At 49.4% G+C, this 4,908-nt stretch overlaps 1 long non-coding RNA gene across 1 annotated transcript; it reads right to left on the bottom strand.

The window, feature by feature from the left end:
• Positions 1 to 1,164: 1,164 nt before the first annotated feature.
• On the bottom strand, positions 1,165 to 1,968 carry LOC139835353 (uncharacterized). Its single transcript, XR_011751158.1, has 2 exons — positions 1,517 to 1,968; positions 1,165 to 1,382 (listed from the first exon to the last, which is right to left on the bottom strand). It is a non-coding gene; the product is annotated as an uncharacterized lncRNA (long non-coding RNA).
• Between the last annotated feature and the right edge of the window lie 2,940 nt (positions 1,969 to 4,908).

Genomic DNA, 4,908 nt, shown 5'->3' on the forward strand with positions numbered 1-4,908 from the left:
CGTGCATGCATTGTATCCCTTATTTGACAGTCCCGAAAGGTTACTAAGAGCAGGCCAATCGTTGATGGTTACGAAAAGCAACGCTCGTAGGTCAAATTCCTCTTCTTTGTGCTCATCCCACACACGGACACCAGGTCTGCCCCACAGCTGTAAAAGTTCATCAACTAATGGCCTTAGGTACACATCGATGTCGTTGCCGGGTTGCTTCGGACCTTGGATGAGCACTGGCATCATAATGAACTTCCGCTTCATGCACAACCAAGGAGGAAGGTTGTAGATGCATAGAGTCACGGGCCAGGTACTATGGCTGGAGCTCTGCTCGCCAAAAGGATTCATGCCATCCGTACTTAGACCAAATCTTATGTTCCTTGCGTCAGCTGCAAAATCTTTGAACTCTCTGTCGATCTTTCTCCATTGCGTTCCATCTGCGGGGTGTCTCAACTCCCCGTCCGACTTACGGTCCTCTTTGTGCCATCGCAACAACTTGGCATGCTCTTTGTTCCTGAACAGACGTTTCAACCGTGGTATTATAGGAGCATACCACATCACCTTGGCGGGAACCCTCTTCCTGGGTTTACGGCCCTCAACATCGTCACCAGGGTCATCGCCTCGATCTTATAACGCAATGCGGTGCATACTTGGGCATTCATTCAAATTCTCGTATTCACCGCGGTAGAGGATGCGATCGTTGATGCATGCATGTATCTTGAACCTCTAAACCTAGAGGGCAGACAACCTTCTTTGCTTCGTACGTAGTGGCGGGCAACTCGTTATTCTTTGGAAACATATTCTTCAACATTTTCAGCAAGTTTTCAAATGCCGAGTCAGCTACACCTGCCTGTGCCTTCCATCTCAGCAAATCCAGTGTGCAGCCCAGCTTTTTCAGACCATCATCGCATCCGGGTACAGCGCCTTCTGTGATCCTCTAACATGCGATCCAAATTCTCCCTCTCTTTTTCAGTTTCGCAGCGTCTCCGTGCATCAGCAATGGTCCGACCAAGATCATCAACGGGATCATCACGTGCCTCTTCTTCACCTTCCCCTTCATCGTCCCCTTCACCTTCAGCATCCTCCATGAAAGTATCACCGAAATGAGCAAGATAGCTTTCATCGATGAAATCATCCCCTTCTTCATCTTCTTCCATTATAACCCCTCTTTCTCCATGCTTGGTCCAACAATTATAGCTTGGCATGAATCCGTGCCGAAGCAGGTGCATGTGAACATCTCTTGAGGAAGAGTAACCCTTCTGATTCTTACATTTAACACATGGACAGATAACAAAACCCTCCTGCTTGTTCGCATTAGCCACTACGAGGAAATCTTTCAAACCCGCACTGAACTCGCCGGAGAGTCGGTTACCGTACATCCATTGTCGATTCATCTGCATTATTATAATATAAAATATATAATTAACCATCATGCATTTGTTAAACTAACTAGCTACAAACAATATAAATTAAACAATGAACTAATGCACATTTTATCAACGACACATCAAAGGTTCAAGTTGCTAACCGCGATCGAGGAGGAAAAAATAAATGAGAAAGCTCAAGTGTGGCTCCAACACTTCATATCATGTTTGTTTCATGCTCTTGGGGCATTTCATCAAACACCTTATGTGCATAAGAGGAACCAAAATCAAACCTAACACCCACTTGTGAAGCTTGTGAAGAGAATGGCACCAAATGGCTAAGTGTTGGCTGCTGGATGGGTATATATAGGGGAGGGGCTTTAGTCCCGGTTGGCCTGGCCAACCGCGACTAAAGGCCTTCGGGCACCTTTAGTCGCGGTTGGCCTGGCCAACCGCGACTAAAGACCCCCCACGTGCACCGGCTGGCCACCGAGCGCCCTGGGCCCAGGCCTTTGGTCGCGGTTCTCCTCCCGAACCGCGACTAAAGGTACCATTTGTCGCGGATCCTGCAGCATCGCGACTTATGGGGCTCACCCGAAGCCTGTTTTTCCACCAGTGTATGTTTTCACTATTTTTTCTTGAAATTTTCCAACCATTTTATTTGGTTGAGTAAAGTGTGCATTTTAGTGAAGTAATCATTTGAACTGCAGTTTGTGTGCTCCTCAACGGGAATGCAAAAATAAATCAATTCGACTGGCACTACGGAACGAGTCAAGGGGTCGACGGCCGCTGGCTATCGGCACAACATACCTTGCCGTCGGCCTAGACCTGTGTTGACGGCAGCCATCGGCACAATAATACCTCGGCACAGCCAGGCTGGCCGTTGGCACAAGGTTGACCATCGGCACAGGGCTCAGCCCGACGGTGGACCCAAGCCATTGGCACAGGCGGTGTGGGACCCGCTGGACGTCTAATGGCCGTTAGCCCATGGAGGAGGCTGAATGCTGTCGGCACAACCCTTAGGATCGGCCGCCGATAGCCTGCCACGCGTCCACATGGTCGTTTCTGTACGGACGGCAATGCGGCGGCACAGTGTCATTGTCACAATTTCACCCGAGCCGACCCGAAAATGGAAAAAAATGTCAGCTTCCGTCGGCCCAGACCTTACCATTTCGAACGGCTAAAGGTCTGTGCCAGCGGCAATGTCGGCACAGCTTCTACCATTGTTTTTTTTTTGTTTCTGCCTGCAAAATGGCAGTTAATTCACAGCTTAATTAGCTGCAAAAATAGTAGTTGAATCAGAGGAGGTGGATCACAACAAGATCATCATCAAACAAAATGTGGAAACATTATCGACACATGGTAGCAACACCATCGACACATGTAGTAACACCATCAACAGCTACACACGATCGAGACACACCCGCTAGACACCTAGCTAAGGGAAACTAAGATCATGTGCTCCAACTGATATCATCACTCCCAAACTTAGGCGTCCGACCTTTGTCGAGGTAAATCGAGGTAGAACTAGCACCTGAACCATCGCCAACAGGAGAAAAACCGGAAGCACCGGGAGAATGGCGGCCGGGGTGCGTCGGTGTGCCATCACGCGACGAACCAGGAGAGGGTCGGGTCCGCGAACATCCCGTTCCCTACATGTTTGAGCAAGAGCTAGCATCTTAGCCACGTGAAAGGAAAGTTGTGACAAGTGGTTAGGCACAGAACTTACCGGGATCCGTCCGTAGTATGGGGCCGCGAAAGCTTCCCTCGATGGGAACAGTGGAGTCGGCCCCGACCTAGGTGGTTCATCGTCCGGAAGTGGGATCCTCTCTCTAGTTAAGAAATACTTTCTGAGAGCCTGCAAGATAGTTTAGATGTCAAGTGCTGCGGAAATAAAGGTTCAAACAGGGGGTGGGACTTGTTATGTCTTTCAACCATAAAGATTGGAACTTACACGACTCGTTATCTCCTAGTATTGTTCCCAAGCCACTCTCTTAAGGTCCCAGTCGGCTACAACCGTCAAATACTTCTCATAAGCGGCCGCTTAGGCGGCCTTAAACTCAGCCTACAATTTCCAAGAAAAGTAGTCTCGTCAACTTAGCCATTCAGGAATGAATGTTGGAAAGAAGATGAAATTGAGAAAAACTTACATCGGTACGATGGTGTCGAGGAGGCGCGATAGGTGGGTCGCCGGCGGTGAGGGTAGCCTTGATATGCGTGAGGGTCTTCTGCGGCTTGATCACCCCACTAAGAAGCTTCGTACGGCCATGCTCCGAGCCACGCCCCGCCACCATAATCGTCATCAAGTCGGTCTCCTGCTGAATAGGGTCATCTACCTCCGGATGAAGACCCTTGAACTCCGTGCAATAGATGTCCAACTCAGTTTCGGCATAGCCAAAGTACTCGGGCAGCGAGGGCTGAGGCTGGCTCAGATCGGGCTGCTTCAGCTTCATCTTCTGCCACCCTCCCACCTCGGTAAGAGGCTCCCGAGTTCCACCTCCTGCACAGACAAACAAATGTTATGTGTATCAAGTAGTAATATGAGGAGAAATAAATGCAAGTTGGTCCATGTATATATGTACCTTGTGCTTCCTATAGCGCTCGGTGATGCGGCTTCCCGCACTGTGTGTTCCTCCGGTGCCACGGTTTGCCTTGTTCCGCTCGCTCTTGACGTTGAAGTTGGCGTCTTCGCCGACCCACCTCGCAACCAACACCTCATACGTCTTCATTATTTTCGCACCACAGGGGCATAACCTGGAAAATCAAAACTCATTTGAAGAATAGATAATGCAATCCCATCTATGCAGCAACATAGGATCCTATCTGATATTGTCAGCCTTCTTGACCCTCTTGCCATGCTAGTGTACACACCATGTGTTCACACACAATTTTCTGGGTTATTCCCACCCTCCGAGGCTCGATTTCCAGGGAAACCCTAATCCGTTGACCACGCGGTCTACACCATTGACTACACCCTAGAGGCGGTGCCGCGGTGGCATTGTGCCTTCGTTTGAGCTTGGTTAGGTCATGTGGACATGTGGTGGCAAGGATGGATCCATACTATCTCAAGATTCCCTCCGGTTCACCCCATCGGGGAGTTCCACCCTATACGTCCTGGAACTGCCTAAGTGCCGTCAACGCATGTGCGTGTAGCCGGTCGCACCCGGGGGTGCAACATTGGATCCTCTAACATATTGAATTTAAAGAAGTAGACACACAATAACGATACACTTAAGAACTTTAACTAGACCCACACACGAACCAAAACACTTAAAGAACTAGACCCACACACGAACCAAAACACTTAAAGAACTACACCCATACACGAACAAAACACTCAACACTCGGTCGACACATGATGAGCTAGACACCCGGACTCGACACTGCCATTACTCGACACACACATACTAATTAGTTGTTGAAATATTCGTCCTCACTGGGGGTGTCCTCTGAAGCGGTACTCGAGAGGTTCCACATCCACCATTCATCATCATGTCCCTATGTAGATGCCTCTCCTTTGGCGCACTCGCTTCATATTCGGCCCTCCGCTGCCGCT

The sequence above is a fragment of the Lolium perenne genome, chromosome 2 (assembly GCF_019359855.2).
Source record: "Lolium perenne isolate Kyuss_39 chromosome 2, Kyuss_2.0, whole genome shotgun sequence".
Lineage (NCBI taxonomy): Eukaryota > Viridiplantae > Streptophyta > Magnoliopsida > Poales > Poaceae > Lolium > Lolium perenne.